The sequence below is a fragment of the Zootermopsis nevadensis genome, unplaced genomic scaffold (genome assembly GCF_977971745.1).
Source record: "Zootermopsis nevadensis isolate Lab colony 2312 unplaced genomic scaffold, Znev_1.0 Znev_ptg000066l, whole genome shotgun sequence".
NCBI lineage: Eukaryota > Metazoa > Arthropoda > Insecta > Blattodea > Termopsidae > Zootermopsis > Zootermopsis nevadensis.
Window position 1 is genome coordinate 257,352 of NW_028259197.1, and position 21,094 is coordinate 278,445.

Genomic DNA, 21,094 nt, shown 5'->3' on the forward strand with positions numbered 1-21,094 from the left:
TGTCAGAGTCACGTCAATGTATGTCCATGGGTTTGGAGGAGAGAGACATTTAAATTTTTAGAGATTATTCGAAAGGTAATTTTTAAAAGGCAAATATCTCCCGATCTGTAGGCATCTGAGGGACAAACCTTATGTTACTTTGAGGGATCGCATATGTCAACTTTATGTCAGAGTCTCGTCAATGCATGTCCAAGGGTTTGGAGGATAGAGACATTTAAATTTTTCGAGATTATTCGAAAGTCAATTTTTAAAAGGCAAATATCTCCCGATCTGTAGGAATCTGAGAGACAAAACTTATGTCACTTTGATGGAACATATATATCAACTTCCTGTCAGAGTCACGTCAGTGTATGTCCAAGGGTTTAGGATAGAGACATTTAAATTTTTAGAGATTATTCGAAAGCATATTTTTTTAAAAAGCAAATATCTCCCGATCTGTAGGAATCTGAGATACAAAACTTATGTCACTTTGAGGGAACGCATATGTCAACTTCATGTCAGGGTCACGTCAATGTATGTCCAAGGGTTTGGAGGATACAGACATTAAAATTTTTAGAGATTATTCGAAAGTCAATTTATAAAATTCAAATATTTCCCGATCTGTAGGAATCTGAGAGACAAAACTTATGCCACTTTGAGGGAACGTAAACGTCAACTTCATGTCAGAATCTCGTCAATGTATGTCCTAGGGTTTGGAGGATAGAGACCTTTTACTTTTTCGAGATTATTCGAAAGTCAATTTTTAAAAGGCAAGTATCTCCCGATCTGTAGGAATCTAAGAGACAAAACGTATGCCACTTTGAGGGAACGTATGTGTCAACTTGATGTCAGAGTGTCGTCAATGTATGTCCAAGGGTTTGGAGGATAGAGACATTTTAATTTTTCGAGATTATTCGAAAGTCAATTTTTAAAAGGCAAATATCTCCCGATCTGTAAGCATCTGAGAGACAAACCTTATGTCACTTTGAGGGAAAACATATGTCAACTTCATGTCAGTGTCACGTCAATGTATGTCCAAGGGTTTGGAGGATAGACACATTTAAATTTTTAGAGATTATTCGAAAGTCAATTTTAAAAGGCAAATATCTCCCTATCTGTAGGAATCTGAGAGACAAAACTTATGTCACTTTGAGGGAACGTATATGTCAACTTCCTGTCAGAGTCACGTCAATGTATGTCCAAGGGTTTAGAGGATAGAGACGTTTAAATTTTTAGAGATTATTCGAAAGCATATTTTTTTAAAAAGCAAATACCTCCCGATCTGTAGGAATCTGAGAGACAAAACTGATGTCACTTTAAAGGAACGTATATGTCAACTTCATGTCAGAGTCACGTCAATGTATGTCCAAGGGTTTGGAGGATAGAGACATTTAAATTTTTCGAGATTATACGAAAGTCAATTTGTGAAAGGCAAATATCTCCCGATCTGTAGCAATCTGAGAATCAAAACTTATGTCACTTTGAGGGAACGCATATGTCAACTTCATGTCAGAGTATCGACAATGTATGTCCAAGGGTTTGGAGGATAGAGACATTTTAATTTTTCGAGATTATTCGAAAGTCAATTTTTAAAAGGCAAATATCTCCCGATCTGTAGTAATCTGAAAGACAAAACTTATGTCACTTTGAGGGAACGTATATGTCAACATCATGTCAGAATCTTGTTAATGTATGTCAAAGGGTTTGGAGGATACAGACATTTAAATATTTAGAGATTATTCGAAAGTATATTTTTTAAAAAGCAAATATCTCCTGATCTGGAGGAATCTGAGAGACAAATCTTATGTCCCTTTGAGGGAACGTATATGTCAACTTGCTGACAGAGTCACGTCAATGTATGTCAAAGGGTTTGGAGGATAGAGACATTTTAATTTTTCGAGATTATTCGAAAGTCAATTTGTGAAATTCAAATATCTACCGATCTGTAGGAATCTGAGAGACAAAACTTACGTCACATTGAGGGAACGCATAAGTCAACTTCATGTCAGAGTCACGTCAATGTATGTCGAAGGGTTTGGAGGATAGAGATATTTAAATTTTTAGAGATTATTCGAAAGTCAATTTTTAAAAAAACAAATATCTCCCGATCTGTAAAAATCTGAGAGACAAAACTTATGTCACTTTGAGGGAACGTATATGTCAACTTCCTGTCAGAGTCACGTCAATGCATGTCCAAGGGTTTGGAGGATAGAGACATTTATATTTTTAGAGATTATTCTAAAGTCAATTATTAAAAGGCAAATATCTCCCGATCTGGAGGAATCTGAGAGACAAAACTTATGTCACTTTGAGGGAATGCATATGTCAACTTCATGTCAGGGTCATGTCAATGTATGTCCAAGGGTTTGGAGGATACAGACATTAAATTTTTAGAGATTATTAGAAAGTAAATTTATAAAATTCAAATATTTCCCGATCTGTAGGAATCTGAGAGACAAAACTTATGTCTCTTTGAGGGAACGTAAATGTCAACTTCATGTCAGAATCTCGTCAATGTATGTCCTAGGGTTTGGATTATAGAGACCTTTTACTTTTTCGAGATTATTCGAAAGTCAATTTTTAAAAGGCAAATATCTCCCGATCTGTAGGAATCTGAGAGACAAAACTTATGTCACTTTGAGGGAACGTATATGTAAACTTCCTGTCAGAGGCACGTCAATGTATGTCCAAGGGTTTGGAGGATAGAGACATTTTAACTTTTCGAGATTATTCGAAAGTCAATTTTTAAAAGGCAAATATCTCCCGATCTGTAGGAATCTGAGAGACAAAACTTATGCCACTTTGAGGGAACGTATATGTCAACTTGATGTCAGAGTGTCGTCAATGTATATCCAAGGGTTTGGAGGATAGAGACATTTTAACTTTTCGAGATTATTCGAAAGTCAATTTTTAAAGGCAAATATCTCCCGATCTGTATTAATCTGAGAGACAAAACTTATGTCACTTTGAGGGAACTTTTATGTCAACTTCATGTTATAGTCACGTCAATGTATGTCTAAGGGTTTGGAGGATAGAGACATTTAAATTTTTAGAGATTATTCGAAAGTCAATTTTAAAAGTTAAATATCTCCCGATCTGTAGGAATCTGAGAGACAAAACTTATGTCACTTTGAGGGAACGTATATGTCAACGTCCTGTCAGAGTCACGTCAATGTATGTCCAAGGGTTTGGAGGATAGAGACATTTAAATTTTTCGAGATTATTCGAAAGTCAATTTTTGAAAAGGCAAATATCTCCCGATCTGTAGAATCTGAGAGACAAAACTTATGTCACTTTGAGGGAACATATATGTCAACATCATGTCAGAATCTCGTTAATGTATGTCCAAGGGGTTGGAGGCTACAGACATTTAAATTTTTAGAGATTATTCGAAAGTATACTTTTTAAAAAGCAAATATCTCCCGATCTGTAGGAATCTGAGAGACAAATCTTATGTCACTTTGAGGGAACGTATATGTGAACTTGCTGACAGAGTCACGTCAATGTATGTCAAAGGGTTTGGAGAATAGAGACATTTTAATTTTTCGAGATTATTCGGAAGTCAATTTGTGAAATTCAAATATCTACCGATCTGTAGGAATCTGAGAGACAAAACTTACGTCACTTTGAGGGATCGCATATGTCAACATCATGTCAGAGTCACGTCAATGTATGTCGAAGGGTTTGGAGGATAGAGATATTTAAATTTTTAGAGATTATTCGAAAGTCAATATTTAAAATTCAAATATCTCCCGATCTGTAGGAATCTGAGAGACAAAACTTATGTCACTTTGAGGGAACGGATATGTCAACTTCCTGACGGAGGTACGTCAATGAATGTTCAAAGGTTTGGAGGATAGAGACATTTTAATTTTTCGAGATTATTCGAAAGTCAATTTTTAAAAGGCAAATATCTCCCGATCTGTAATAATCTGAGAGACAAAACTTATGTCACTTTGAGGGAACGTAAATATCAACTTTCTGTCAGAGTCACGTCAATGTATGTCCATGGGTTTGGAGGAGAGAGACATTTAAATTTTTAGAGATTATTCGAAAGGTAATTTTTAAAAGGCAAATATCTCCCGATCTGTAGGCATCTGAGGGACAAACCTTATGTCACTTTGAGGGATCGCATATGTGAACTTTATGTCAGAGTCTCGTCAATGCATGTCCAAGGGTTTGGAGGATAGAGACATTTAAATTTTTCGAGATTATTCGAAAGTCAATTTTTAAAAGGCAAATATCTCCCGATCTGTAGGAATCTGAGAGACAAAACTTATGTCACTTTGATGGAACATATATGTCAACTTCCTGTCAGAGTCACGTCAGTGTATGTCCAAGGGTTTAGAGAATAGAGACATTTAAATTTTTAGAGATTATTCGAAAGCATATTTTTTTAAAAAGCAAATATCTCCCGATCTGTAGGAATCTAAGATACAAAACTTATGTCACTTTGAGGGAACGCATATGTCAACTTCATGTCAGGGTCACGTCAATGTATGTCCAAGGGTTTGGAGGATACAGACATTAAAATTTTTAGAGATTATTCGAAAGTCAATTTATAAAATTCAAATATTTCCCGATCTGTAGGAATCTGAGAGACAAAACTTATGCCACTTTGAGGGAACGTAAATGTCAACTTCATGTCAGAATCTCGTCAATGTATGTCCTAGGGTTTGGAGGATAGAGACCTTTTACTTTTTCGAGATTATTCGAAAGTCAATTCTTAAAAGGCAAGTATCTCCCGATCTGTAGGAATCTGAGAGACAAAACTTATGCCACTTTGAGGGAACGTATATGTCAACTTAATGTCAGAGTGTCGTCAATGTATGTCCAAGGGTTTGGAGGATAGAAACATTTTAATTTTTCGAGATTATTCGAAAGTCAATTTTTAAAAGGCAAATATCTCCCGATCTGTAAGCATCTGAGAGACAAACCTTATGTCGCTTTGAGCGAAAACATATGTCAACTTCATGTCAGTGTCACGTCAATGTATGTCCAAGGGTTTGGAGGATAGACACATTTAAATTTTTAGAGATTATTCGAAAGTCAATTTTAAAAAGCAAATATCTCCCGATCTGTAAGAATCTGAGGGACAAAACTTATGTCACTTTGAGGGAACTTATATGTCAACTTCCTGTCAGAGTCACGTCAATGTATGTCAAAGGGTTTAGAGGATAGAGACATTTAAATTTTTAGAGATTATTCGAAAGCATATTTTTTTAAAAAGCAAATACCTCCCGATCTGTAGGAATCTGAGAGACAAAACTAATGTCACTTTGAGGGAACGTATATGTCAACTTCATGTCAGAGTCACGTCAATGTATGTCCAAGGGTTTGGAGGATAGAGACATTTAAATTTTTCGAGATTATTCGAAAGTCAATTTGTGAAAGGCAAATATCTCCCGATCTGTAGCAATCTGAGAAACAAAACTTATGTCGCTTTGAGGGAACGCATATGTCAACTTCATGTCAGAGTGTCGTCAATGTATGTAAAATGGTTTGGAGGATAGAGACATTTAAATTTTTAGAGATTATTCGAAAGTCAATATTTAAAATTCAAATCTCTCCCGATCTGTAGGAATCTGAGAGGCAAAACTTATGTCACTTTGAGGGAACGTGTATGTCAACTTCCTGTCAGAGGTACGCAAATGTATGTCCAAGGGTTTGAGGGATAGAGACATTTTAATGTTTCGAGATTATTCGAAAGTCAATTTTTAAAAGGCAAATATCTCCCGATCTGTAGAAATCTGAGAGACAAAACTTATGTCACTTTTAGGGAACGTAAATATCAACTTTCTATCAGAAGTCACGTCAATGTATGTCATGGGTTTGGAGGATAGAGACATTTAAATTTTTAGAGATTATTCGAAAGGCAATATTTAAAAGGCAAAAATCTCCCGATCTGTAGGCATCTGAGAGACAAACCTTATGTCACTTTGAGGGAACGCATATGTCAACTTCATGTCAGAGTCTCGTCAATGCATGTCCAAGGGTTTGGAGGATAGAGACATTTTAATTTTTCGTGATTATTCGAAAGTCAATTTTTAAAAGGCAAATATCTTCCGATCTTTAGGAATCTGAGAGACAAAACTTATGTCACTTTGAGGGAACATAATGTCAACTTCCTGTCAGAGTCACGTCAATGTATGTCCAAGGGTTTGGAGGATAGAGACATTTAAATTTTTAAAGATTATTCGAAAGTCAATTATTAAAAGGCAAATATCTCCCGATTTGTAGGAATCTGAGAGACAAAACTTATGTCACTTTGAGGGAACGTATATGTCACCATCCTGTCGGAGTCACGTCAATGTATGTGCAAGAGTTTGGAGGATAGAAACATTTAAATTTTTAGAGATTATTCAAAAGTCAATTTTTGAAAAGGCAAATATCTCCCGATCTGTAGGTATCTGAGAGACTAATCTTATGTCACGTTGAGGGAACGTATATGTCAACTTCATATCAGAATCTCGTCAATGTATGTCCAAGGGTTTGGACGATAGAGACATTTAAATTTTTCGAGATTATTCGAAAGTCAATTTTTAAAAGGCAAATATCTCCCGATCTGTAGGTATCTGAGAGACTAATCTAATGTCACTTTGAGGGAACGTATATGTCAACGTCATGTCAGAATCTCGTTAATATATGTCCAAGGGTTTGGACGATAGAGATATTTTAAATGTTCGAGATTATTCGAAAGTCAATTTTTAAAAGGCAAATATCTCCCGATCTGTAGGCATCTGAGAGACAAAACTTATGTCACTTTGAGGGAACGTATATGTCAACTTCCTGTCAGAGTCACTTCAATGTATGTCCAAGGGTTTGGAGGATAGAGACATTTAAATTTTTAGAGATTATTCGAAAGTCAATTATTAAAAGGCAAATATCTCCCGATCTGTAGGAATCTGAGAGGCAAAACTTATGTCACTTTGAGGGAACGTATATGTAAACATCCTGTCAGAGGCACGTCAATGTATGTCCAAGGGTTTGGAGAATAGAGACATTTAAATTTTTCGAGATTATTCGAAAGTCAATTTTTAAAAGGCAAATATCTCCCGATCTGTAGGAATCTGAGAGACAAAACTTATGCCACTTTGAGGGAACGTATATGTCAACTTGATGTCAGAGTGTCGTCAATGTATGTCCAAGGGTTTGGAGGATAGAGACATTTTAACTTTTCGAGATTATTCGAAAGTCAATTTTTAAAGGCAAATATCTCCCGATCTGTATTAATCTGAGAGACAAAACTTATGTCACTTTGAGGGAACTTATATGTCAACTTCATGTTATAGTCACGTCAATGTATGTCTAAGGGTTTGGAGGATAGAGACATTTAAATTTTTAGAGATTATTCGAAAGTCAATATTTAAAGTTAATTATCTCCCGATCTGTAGGAATCTGAGAGACAAAACTTATGTCACTTTGAGGGAACGTATATGTCAACGTCCTGTCAGAGTCACGTCAATGTATGTCCAAGGGTTTGGAGGATAGAGATATTTAAATTTTTCGAGATTATTCGAAAGTCAATTTTTGAAAAGGCAAATATCTCCCGATCTGTAGGAATCTGAGAGACAAAACTTATGTCACTTTGAGGGAACGTATATGTCAACATCATGTCAGAATCTCGTTAATGTATGTCCAAGGGGTTGGAGGATACAGACATTTAAATTTTTAGAGATTATACGAAAGCATACTTTTTAAAAAGCAAATATCTCCCGATCTGTAGGAATCTGAGAGACAAATCTTATGTCACTTTGAGGGAACGTATATGTCAACTTGCTGACAGAGTCACGTCAATGTATGTCAAAGGGTTTGGAGAATAGAGACATTTTAATTTTTCGAGATTATTCGAAAGTCAATTTGTGAAATTCAAATATCTACCGATCTGTAGGAATCTGAGAGACAATACTTACGTCACTTTGAGGGATCGCATATGTCAACTTCATGTCAGAGTCACGTCAATGTATGTCGAAGGGTTTGGAGGATAGAGACATTTAAATTTTTAGAGATTATTCGAAAGTCAATTATTAAAATTCAAATATCTCCCGATCTGTAGGAATCTGAGAGACAAAACGTATGTCAATAAGAGGGAACGTATATGTCAACTTCCTGTCATTGGTACGTAAATGTATGTCCAAGGGTTTGGGGGATAGAGTCATTTTAATTTTTGGAGATTATTCGAAAGTCAATTTTTAAAAGGCAAATATCTCCCGATCTGTAATAATCTGGGAGACAAAACTTATGTCACTTTGAGGGAACGTAAATATCAACTTTCTGTCAGAGTCACGTCAATGTATGTCCATGGGTTTGGAGGAGAGAGACATTTAAATTTTTAGAGATTATTCGAAAGGTAATTTTTTAAAGGCAAATATCTCCCGATCTGTAGGCATCTGAGGGACAAACCTTATTTTACTTTGAGGGATCGCATATGTCAACTTTATGTCAGAGTCTCGTCAGTGTATGTCCAAGGGTTTAGAGGATAGAGACATTTAAATTTTTAGAGATTATTCGAAATCATATTTTTTTAAAAAGCAAATATCTCCCGATCTGTAGGAATCTGAGATACAAAACTTATGTCACTTTGAGGGAACGCATATGTCAACTTCATGTCAGGGTCACGTCAATGTATGTCCAAGGGTTTGGAGGATACAGACATTAAAATTTTTAGAGATTATTCGAAAGTCAATTTATAAAATTCAAATATTTCCCGATCTGTAGGAATCTGAGAGACAAAACTTATGCCACTTTGAGGGAACGTAAATGTCAACTTCATGTCAGAATCTCGTCATTGTATGTCCTAGGGTTTGGAGGATAGAGACCTTTTACTTTTTCGAGATTATTCGAAAGTCAATTATTAAAAGGCAAGTATCTCCCGAACTGTAGGAATCTAAGAGACAAAACTTATGCCACTTTGAGGGAACGTATATGTCAACTTGATGTCAGAGTGTCGTCAATGTATGTCCAAGGGTTTGGAGGATAGAGACATTTTAATTTTTCGAGATTATTCGAAAGTCAATTTTTAAAAGGCAAATATCTCCCGATCTGTAAGCATCTGAGAGACAAACCTTATGTCACTTTGAGGGAAAACATATGTCAACTTCATGTCAGTGTCACGTCAATGTATGTCCAAGGGTTTGGAGGATAGACACATTTTAATTTTTCGAGATTATTCGAAAGTCAATTTGTGAAATTCAAATATCTACCGATCTGTAGGAATCTGAGAGACAAAACTTATGTCACTTTGAGGGAACGTATATGTCAACTTCATGTCAGAGTCACGTTAATGTATGTCGAAGGGTTTGGAGGATAGAGACATTTAAATTTTTAGAGATTATTCGAAAGTCAATTTTTAAAATTCAAATCTTTCCCGATCTGTAGGAATCTGAGAGACAAAACTTAAGTCACTTTGAGGGAACGTATATATAAACTTCCTGTCAGAGGTACGTAAATGTATGTCCAAGGGTTTGGAGGATAGAGACATTTTAATTTTTCGAGATTATTCGAAAGTCAATTTTTAAAAGGCAAATATCTCCCGATCTGTAGGAATCTAAGAAACAAAACTTATGTCACTTTGAGGGAACGTAAATATCAACTTTCTATCAGAGTCACGTCAATGTATGTCATGGGTTTGGAGGATAGAGACATTTAAATTTTTAGAGATTATTCGAAAGGCAATTTTTTAAAGGCAAAAATCTCCCGATCTGTAGGCATCTGAGAGACAAACCTTATGTCACTTTGAGGGAACGCATATGTCAACTTCATGTCAGAGTTTCGTCAATGCATGTCCAAGGGTTTGGAGGATAGAGACATTTTAATTTTTCGAGATTATTCGAAAGTCAATTTTTAAAAGGCAAATATCTCCCGATCTGCAGGAATCTGAGAGACAAAACTTATGTCACTTTGAGGGAACGTATATGTAAACTTCCTGTCAGAGTGACGTCAATGTATGTCCAAGGGTTTGGAGGATAGAGACATTTTAATTTTTCGAGATTATTCGAAAGTCAATATTTCAAAAGGCAAATATCTCCCGATCTGTAGGAATCTGAGAGACGAACCTTATGTCACTTTGAGGGAACGTATATGTCAACTTCATGTCAGAATCTCGTCAATGTATGTAAAAGGGTTTGGACGATAGAGACATTTTAATTTTTCGAGATTATTCGAAAGTCAATTTTTAAAAGGGAAATTTCTCTCGATCTGTAAGCATCTGAGAGACAAACCTTATGTCACTTTGAGGGTACGTATAAGTCAACTTCATGTCAGAGTCTCGTCAATGTATGTCCAAGGGTTTGGATGATAGAGACATTTCAATTTCTCGAGATTATTCGAAAGTCAATTTTTGAAAAGGCAAATATCTCCCGATCTGTATTAATTTGAGAGACAAAACTTATGTCACTTTGAGGGACCGTATATGTAAACTTCATGTCAGAATCTCGTTAATGTATGTCCAAGGGTTTGGACGATAGAGACATTTTAATTTTTCGAGATTATTCGAAAGTCAATTTTTAAAGGCAAATAACTCCCGATCTGTAGGCATCTGAAAGACAAAAGTTATGTCTCTTTGAGGGAACGTATATGTCAACTTCATGTCAGAATCTCGTCAATGTATGTCCAAGGGTTTGGACGATAGAGACATTTTAATTTTTCGAGATTATTCGAAAGTCAATTTTTAAAAGGCAAATATCTCCCGATCTGTAGGCACCATAGAGGCACACCTTATGTCACTTTGAGGTAACGCATATGTCAACTTCATGTCAGAGTCTCGTCAATGTATGTCCAAGGGTTTGGAGGATAGAGACATTTTAATTTTTCGAGATTATTCGAAAGTCAATTTTTAAAAAGCAAATATCTCCCAATCTGTAGGAATCTGAGAGACAAAACTTATGTCACTTTGAGGGAACATATATGTCAACTTCCTGTCAGAGTCACGTCAATGTATGTCAAAGGGTTTGGAGAATAGAGACATTTTAATTTTTCGAGATTATTCGAAAGTCAATTATTTAAATTCAAATATCTCCCGATTTGTAGGAATCTGAGAGACAAAACGTATGTCACTTAGAGGGAACGCATATGTCAACTTCCTGTCATTGGTTCGTAAATGTATGTCCAAGGGTTTGGGGGATAGAGACATTTTAATTTTTCGAGATTATTCGAAAGTCAATTTTTAAAAGGCAAATATCTCCCGATCTGTAATAATCTGAGAGACAAAACTTATGTCACTTTGAGGGAACGTAATTATCAACTTTCTGTCAGAGTGACGTCAATGTATGTCCATGGGTTTGGAGGAGAGAGACATTTAAATTTTTAGAGATTATTCGAAAGGTAATTTTTAAAAGGCAAATATCTCCCGATCTGTAGGCATCTGAGGGACAAACCTTATGTCACTTTGAGGGATCGCATATGTCAACTTTATGTCAGAGTCTCAACAATGCATGTCCAAGGGTTTGGAGGATAGAGACATTTAAATTTTTCGAGATTATTCGAAAGTCAATTTTTTAAAGGCAAATATCTCCCGATCTGTAGGAATCTGAGAGACAAAACTTATGTCACTTTGATGGAACATATATGTCAACTTCCTGTCAGAGTCACGTCAATGTATGTCCAAGGGTTTAGAGAATAGAAACATTTAAATTTTTAGAGATTATTCGAAAGCATATTTTTTTAAAAAGCAAATATCTCCCGATCTGTAGGTATCTGAGATACAAAACTTATGTCACTTTGAGGGAACGCATATGTCAAATTCATGTCAGGGTCAAGTCAATGTATGTCCAAGGGTTTGGAGGATACAGACATTTAAATTTTTAGAGATTATTCGAAAGTATATTTTTTAAAAAGCAAATATCACCCGATCTGGAGGAATCTGAGAGACAAATCTTATGTCCCTTTGAGGGAACGTATATGTCAACTTGCTGACAGAGTCACGTCAATGTATGTCAAAGGGTTTGGAGGATAGAGACATTTTAATTTTTCGAGATTATTCGAAAGTCAATTTGTGAAATTCAAATATCTACCGATCTGCAGGAATCTTAGAGACAAAACTTACGTCACATTGAGGGAACGCATATGTCAACTTCATGTCAGAGTCACGTCAATGTATGTCGAAGGGTTTGGAGGATAGAGACATTTAAATTTTTAGAGATTATTCGAAAGGCAATTTTTAAAATTCAAATATCTCCCGATCTGTAGCAATCTGAGAGACAAAACTTATGTCACTTTGAGGGAACGTATGTGTCAACTTCCTGTCAGAGTCACGTCAATACATGTTCAAGGGTTTGGAGGATAGAGACATTTAAATTTTTAGAAATTATTCGAAAGTCAATTATTAAAAGGCAAATATCTCCCGATCTGTAGGAATCTGAGAGACAAAACTTATGTCACTTTGAGGGAACGCATATGTCAACTTCATCTCAGAGTCACGTCAATGTATGTCCAAGGGTTTGGAGGATACAGACATTAAATATTTAGAGATTATTAGAATATAAATTTATAAAATTCAAATATTTCCCGATCTGTAGGAATCTGAGAGACAAAACTTATGTCTCTTTGAGGGAACGTAAATGTCAACTTCATGTCAGAATCTCGTCAATGAATGTCCTAGGGTTTGGAGGATAGAGACCTTTTACTTTTTCGAGATTATTCGAAAGTCAATTTTTAAAAAGCAAATATCTCCCGATCTGTAGGAATCTGAGAGACAAACCTTATGTCACTTTGAGGGAACATATATGTCAACTTCCTGTCAGAGTCACTTCAATGTATGTCCAAGGGTTTGGAGGATAGAGACAATTAAATTTTTTAGAGATTATTCGAAAGTAAATTATTTAAAGGCAAGTATCTCCCGATCTGTGGGAATCGGAGAGGCAAAACTTATGTAACTTTGAGGGAACGTATATGTAAACTTCTTGTCAGAGTCACGTCAATGTATGTCCAAGGGTTTGGAGGATAGAGACATTTTAATTTTTAGAGATTAATCGAAAGTCAATTTTTCAAAAGGCAAATATCTCCCGATCTGTAGGAATCTGAGAGACAAAACTTATGTCACTTTGAGGGAACGTATATGTCAACTTCATGACAGAATCTCTTCATTGGATGTCCATGAGTTTGGACGATAGAGAGATTTTAATTTTTCGAGATTATTCGAAAGTCAATTTTTAAAAGGCAAATATCTCCCGATCTGTAGGAATCTGAGAGACAAACCTTATGTCACTTTGAAAGAACGTATATGTCAACATCATGTCAGAATCTCGTTAATGTATGTCCAAGGGGTTGGAGGATACAGACATTTAAATTTTTAGAGATTATTCGAAAGTATACTTTTTAAAAAGCAAATATCTCCCGATCTGTAGGAATCTGAGAGACAAATCTTATGTCACTTTGAGGGAACTTATATGTCAACTTGCTGACAGAGTCACGTCAATGTATGTCAAAGGGTTTGGAGAATAGAGACATTTTAATTTTTCGAGATTATTCGAAAGTCAATTATTTAAATTCAAATATCTCCCGATTTGTAGGAATCTGAGAGACAAAACGTATGTCACTTAGAGGGAACGTATATGTCAACTTCCTGTCATTGGTACGTAAATGTATGTCCAAGGGTTTGGGGGATAGAGACATTTTAATTTTTCGAGATTATTCGAAAGTCAATTTTTAAAAGGCAAATATCTCCCGATCTGTAATAATCTGAGAGACAAAACTTATGTCACTTTGAGGGAACGTAATTATCAACTTTCTGTCAGAGTGACGTCAATGTATGTCCATGGGTTTGGAGGAGAGAGACATTTAAATTTTTAGAGATTATTCGAAAGGTAATTTTTAAAAGGCAAATATCTCCCGATCTGTAGGCATCTGAGGGACAAACCTTATGTCACTTTGAGGGATCGCATATGTCAACTTTATGTCAGAGTCTCGTCAATGCATGTCCAAGGGTTTGGAGGATAGAGACATTTAAATTTTTCGAGATTATTCGAAAGTCAATTTTTTAAAGGCAAATATCTCCCGATCTGTAGGAATCTGAGAGACAAAACTTATGTCACTTTGATGGAACATATATGTCAACTTCCTGTCAGAGTCACGTCAATGTATGTCCAAGAGTTTAGAGGATAGAAACATTTAAATTTTTAGAGATTATTCGAAAGCATATTTTTTTAAAAGCAAATATCTCCCGATCTGTAGGTATCTGAGATACAAAACTTATGTCACTTTGAGGGAACGCATATGTCAACTTCATGTCAGGGTCACGTCAATGTATGTCCAAGGGTTTGGAGGATACAGACATTTAAATTTTTAGAGATTATTCGAAAGTATATTTTTTAAAAAGCAAATATCACCCGATCTGGAGGAATCTGAGAGACAAATCTTATGTCCCTTTGAGGGAACGTATATGTCAACTTGCTGACAGAGTCACGTCAATGTATGTCAAAGGGTTTGGAGGATAGAGACATTTTAATTTTTCGAGATTATTCGAAAGTCAATTTGTGAAATTCAAATATCTACCGATCTGCAGGAATCTTAGAGACAAAACTTACGTCACATTGAGGGAACGCATATGTCAACTTCATGTCAGAGTCACGTCAATGTATGTCGAAGGGTTTGGAGGATAGAGACATTTAAATTTTTAGAGATTATTCGAAAGGCAATTTTTAAAATTCAAATATCTCCCGATCTGTAGCAATCTGAGAGACAAAACTTATGTCACTTTGAGGGAACGTATGTGTCAACTTCCTGTCAGTGTCACGTCAATACATGTCCAAGGGTTTGGAGGATAGAGACATTTAAATTTTTAGAAATTATTCGAAAGTCAATTATTAAAAGGCAAATATCTCCCGATCTGTAGGAATCTGAGAGACAAAACTTATGTCACTTTGAGGGAACGCATATGTCAACTTCATCTCAGAGTCACGTCAATGTATGTCCAAGGGTTTGGAGGATACAGACATTAAATATTTAGAGATTATTAGAATATAAATTTATAAAATTCAAATATTTCCCGATCTGTAGGAATCTGAGAGACAAAACTTATGTCTCTTTGAGGGAACGTAAATGTCAACTTCATGTCAGAATCTCGTCAATGAATGTCCTAGGGTTTGGAGGATAGAGACCTTTTACTTTTTCGAGATTATTCGAAAGTCAATTTTTAAAAGGCAAATATCTCCCGATCTGTAGGAATCTGAGAGACAAAAGTTATGTCACTTTGAGGGAACGTATATGTCAACTTCATGTCAGAGTGTCGTCAATGTATGTCCAAGGGTTTGGAGGATAGAGACATTTTAATTTTTCGAGATTATTCGAAAGTCAATTTTTAAAAGGCAAATATCTCCCGATCTGTAAGCATCTGAGAGACAAACCTTATGTCACTTTGAGGGAACATATATGTCAACTTCCTGTCAGAGTCACGTCAATGTGAGTCCAAGGGTTTGGAGGATAGAGACATTTAAATTTTTAGAGATTATTCGAAAGTATATTTTTTAAAAAGCAAATATCTCCCGATCTGTAGGAATCTGAGAGACAAATCTTATGTCTCTTTGAGGGAACGTATATGTCAACTTGCTGACAGAGTCACGTCAATGTATGTCAGAGGGTTTGGAGGATAGAGATATTTTAATTTTTCGAGATTATTCGAAAGTCAATTTGTGAAATTCAAATGTCTACCGATCTGTAGGAATCTGAGAGACAAAACTTATTTCACTTTGAGGGAACGTATATGTAAACTTCCTGTCAGAGTCACGTCGATGTATGTCCAAGGGTTTGAAAGATAGAGACATTTTAATTTTTCGAGATTATTCGAAAGTCAATTTTTAAAAGGCAAATATCTCCCGATCTGTAGGTATCTGAGAGACAAAACTTATGTCACTTTGAGGGAACGTAAATATCAACTTTCTATCAGAGTCACGTCAATGTATGTCATTTGTTTGGAGGATAGAGACATTTAAATTTTTAGAGATTATTCGAAAGGCAATTATTAAAAGGCAAAAATCTCCCGATCTGTAGGCATCTGAGAGACAAACCTTATGTCACTTTGAGGGAACGCATATGTCAACTTCATGTCAGAGTCTCGTCAATGCATGTCCAAGGGTTTGGAGGATAGAGATATTTTAATTTTTCGAGATTATTCGAAAGTCAATTTTTAAAAGGCAAATATCTCCCGATCTGTAGGAATCTGAGAGACAAAATTTATGTCATTTTGAGGGAAAATATATGTCAACTTCCTGTCAGAGTCACGTCAATGTATGTCCAAGGGTTTGGAGGATAGAGACATTTAAATTTTTAGAGATTATTCGAAAGTCAATTATTAAAAGGCAAATATCTCCCGATTTGTAGGAATCTGAGAGACAAAACTTATGTCACTTTGAGGGAACGTATATGTCACCATCCTGTCAGAGTCACGTCAATGTATGTCCAAGGGTTTGGAGGATAGAAACATTTAATTTTTTAGAGATTATTCGAAAGTCAATTTTGAAAAAGCAAATATCTCCCGATCTGTAGGTATCTGAGAGACTAATCTTATGTCACTTTGAGGGAACGTATATGTCAACTTCATGTCAGAATCTCGTCAATGTATGTCCAAGGGTTTGGACGATAGAGATATTTTAATTTTTCGAGATTATTCGAAAGTCAATTTTTAAAAGGCAAATATCTCCCGATTTGCAGGAATCTGAGAGACAAAACGTATGTCACTTTGAGGGAACGTATATGTCAACTTCATGTCAAAATCTCGTCAATGTATGTCCAAGGGTTTGGAGGATAGAGACATTTTAATTTTTCGAGATTATTCGAAAGTCAATATTTCAAAAGGCAAATATCTCCCGATCTGTAGGAATCTGAGAGACGAACCTTATGTCACTTTGAGGGAACGTATATGTCAACTTCATGTCAGAATCTCGTCAATGTATGTAAAAGGGTTTGGACGATAGAGACATTTCAATTTTTCGAGATTATTCGGAAGTCAATTTTTAAAAGGCAAATATCTCTCGATCTGTAAGCATCTGAGAGACAAACCTTATGTCACTTTGAGGGAACGTATAAGTCAACTTCATGTCAGAGTCTCGTCAATGTATGTCCAAGGGTTTGGATGATAGAGACATTTCAATTTCTCGAGATTATTCGAAAGTCAATTTTTGAAAAGGCAAATATCTCCCGATCTGTATTAATTTGAGAAACAAAACTTATGTCACTTTGAGGGACCGTATATGTCAACTTCATGTCAGAATCTCGTTAATGTATGTCCAAGGGTTTGGACGATAGAGACATTTAAATTTTTCGAGATTATTCGAAAGTCAATTTTTAAAAGGCAAATATCTCCCGATCTGTAGGAATCTGAGAGACAAATCTTATGTCACTTTGAGGGAACTTATATGTCAACTTGCTGACAGAGTCACGTCAATGTATGTCAAAGGGTTTGGAGAATAGAGACATTTTAATTTTTCGAGATTATTCGAAAGTCAATTATTTAAATTCAAATATCTCCCGATTTGTAGGAATCTGAGAGACAAAACGTATGTCACTTAGAGGGAACGTATATGTCAACTTCCTGTCATTGGTACGTAAATGTATGTCCAAGGGTTTGGGGGATAGAGACATTTTAATTTTTCGAGATTATTCGAAAGTCAATTTTTAAAAGGCAAATATCTCCCGATCTGTAATAATCTGAGAGACAAAACTTATGTCACTTTGAGGGAACGTAATTATCAACTTTCTGTCAGAGTGACGTCAATGTATGTCCATGGGTTTGGAGGAGAGAGACATTTAAATTTTTAGAGATTATTCGAAAGGTAATTTTTAAAAGGCAAATATCTCCCGATCTGTAGGCATCTGAGGGACAAACCTTATGTCACTTTGAGGGATCGCATATGTCAACTTTATGTCAGAGTCTCGTCAATGCATGTCCAAGGGTTTGGAGGATAGAGACATTTAAATTTTTCGAGATTATTCGAAAGTCAATTTTTTAAAGGCAAATATCTCCCGATCTGTAGGAATCTGAGAGACAAAACTTATGTCACTTTGATGGAACATATATGTCAACTTCCTGTCAGAGTCACGTCAATGTATGTCCAAGGGTTTAGAGGATAGAAACATTTAAATTTTTAGAGATTATTCGAAAGCATATTTTTTTAAAAAGCAAATATCTCCCGATCTGTAGGTATCTGAGATACAAAACTTATGTCACTTTGAGGGAACGCATATGTCAAATTCATGTCAGGGTCACGTCAATGTATGTCCAAGGGTTTGGAGGATACAGACATTTAAATTTTTAGAGATTATTCGAAAGTATATTTTTTAAAAAGCAAATATCACCCGATCTGGAGGAATCTGAGAGACAAATCTTATGTCCCTTTGAGGGAACGTATATGTCAACTTGCTGACAGAGTCACGTCAATGTATGTCAAAGGGTTTGGAGGATAGAGACATTTTAATTTTTCGAGATTATTCGAAAGTCAATTTGTGAAATTCAAATATCTACCGATCTGCAGGAATCTTAGAGACAAAACTTACGTCACATTGAGGGAACGCATATGTCAACTTCATGTCAGAGTCACGTCAATGTATGTCGAAGGGTTTGGAGGATAGAGACATTTAAATTTTTAGAGATTATTCGAAAGGCAATTTTTAAAATTCAAATATCTCCCGATCTGTAGCAATCTGAGAGACAAAACTTATGTGACTTTGAGGGAACGTATGTGTCAACTTCCTGTCAGAGTCACGTCAATACATGTCCAAGGGTTTGGAGGATAGAGACATTTAAATTTTTAGAAATTATTCGAAAGTCAATTATTAAAAGGCAAATATCTCCCGATCTGTAGGAATCTGAGAGACAAAACTTATGTCACTTTGAGGGAACGCATATGTCAACTTCATCTCAGAGTCACGTCAATGTATGTCCAAGGGTTTGGAGGATACAGACATTAAATATTTAGAGATTATTAGAATATAAATTTATAAAATTCAAATATTTCCCGATCTGTAGGAATCTGAGAGACAAAACTTATGTCTCTTTGAGGGAACGTAAATGTCAACTTCATGTCAGAATCTCGTCAATGAATGTCCTAGGGTTTGGAGGATAGAGACCTTTTACTTTTTCGAGATTATTCGAAAGTCAATTTTTAAAAAGCAAATATCTCCCGATCTGTAGGAATCTGAGAGACAAAACTTATGTCACTTTGAGGGAACATATATGTCAACTTCCTGTCAGAGTCACTTCAATGTATGTCCAAGGGTTTGGAGGATAGAGACAATTAAATTTTTTAGAGATTATTCGAAAGTAAATTATTTAAAGGCAAGTATCTCCCGATCTGTGGGAATCGGAGAGGCAAAACTTATGTAACTTTGAGGGAACGTATATGTAAACTTCTTGTCAGAGTCACGTCAATGTATGTCCAAGGGTTTGGAGGATAGAGACATTTTAATTTTTAGAGATTATTCGAAAGTCAATTTTTCAAAAGGCAAATATCTCCCGATCTGTAGGAATCTGAGAGACAAAACTTATGTCACTTTGAGGGAACGTATATGTCAACTTCATGTCAGAATCTCTTCATTGGATGTCCATGAGTTTGGACGATAGAGAGATTTTAATTTTTCGAGATTATTCGAAAGTCAATTTTTAAAAGGCAAATATCTCCCGATCTGTAGGAATCTGAGAGACAAACCTTATGTCACTTTGAAAGAACGTATATGTCAACATCATGTCAGAATCTCGTTAATGTATGTCCAAGGGGTTGGAGGATACAGACATTTAAATTTTTAGAGATTATTCGAAAGTATACTTTTTAAAAAGCAAATATCTCCCGATCTGTAGGAATCTGAGAGACAAATCTTATGTCACTTTGAGGGAACTTATATGTCAACTTGCTGACAGAGTCACGTCAATGTATGTCAAAGGGTTTGGAGAATAGAGACATTTTAATTTTTCGAGATTATTCGAAAGTCAATTATTTAAATTCAAATATCTCCCGATTTGTAGGAATCTGAGAGACAAAACGTATGTCACTTAGAGGGAACGTATATGTCAACTTCCTGTCATTGGTACGTAAATGTATGTCCAAGGGTTTGGGGGATAGAGACATTTTAATTTTTCGAGATTATTCGAAAGTCAATTTTTAAAAGGCAAATATCTCCCGATCTGTAATAATCTGAGAGACAAAACTTATGTCACTTTGAGGGAACGTAATTATCAACTTTCTGTCAGAGTGACGTCAATGTATGTCCATGGGTTTGGAGGAGAGAGACATTTAAATTTTTAGAGATTATTCGAAAGGTAATTTTTAAAAGGCAAATATCTCCCGATCTGTAGGCATCTGAGGGACAAACCTTATGTCACTTTGAGGGATCGCATATGTCAACTTTATGTCAGAGTCTCGTCAATGCATGTCCAAGGGTTTGGAGGATAGAGACATTTAAATTTTTCGAGATTATTCGAAAGTCAATTTTTTAAAGGCAAATATCTCCCGATCTGTAGGAATCTGAGAGACAAAACTTATGTCACTTTGATGGAACATATATGTCAACTTCCTGTCAGAGTCACGTCAATGTATGTCCAAGGGTTTAGAGGATAGAAACATTTAAATTTTTAGAGATTATTCGAAAGCATATTTTTTTAAAAAGCAAATATCTCCCGATCTGTAGGTATCTGAGATACAAAACTTATGTCACTTTGAGGGAACGCATATGTCAACTTCATGTCAGGGTCACGTCAATGTATGTCCAAGGGTTTGGAGGATACAGACATTTAAATTTTTAGAGATTATTCGAAAGTATATTTTTTAAAAAGCAAATATCACCCGATCTGGAGGAATCTGAGAGACAAATCTTATGTCCCTTTGAGGGAACGTATATGTCAACTTGCTGACAGAGTCACGTCAATGTATGTCAAAGGGTTTGGAGGATAGAGACATTTTAATTTTTCGAGATTATTCGAAAGTCAATTTGTGAAATTCAAATATCTACCGATCTGCAGGAATCTTAGAGACAAAACTTACGTCACATTGAGGGAACGCATATGTCAACTTCATGTCAGAGTCACGTCAATGTATGTCGAAGGGTTTGGAGGATAGAGACATTTAAATTTTTAGAGATTATTCGAAAGGCAATTTTTAAAATTCAAATATCTCCCGATCTGTAGCAATCT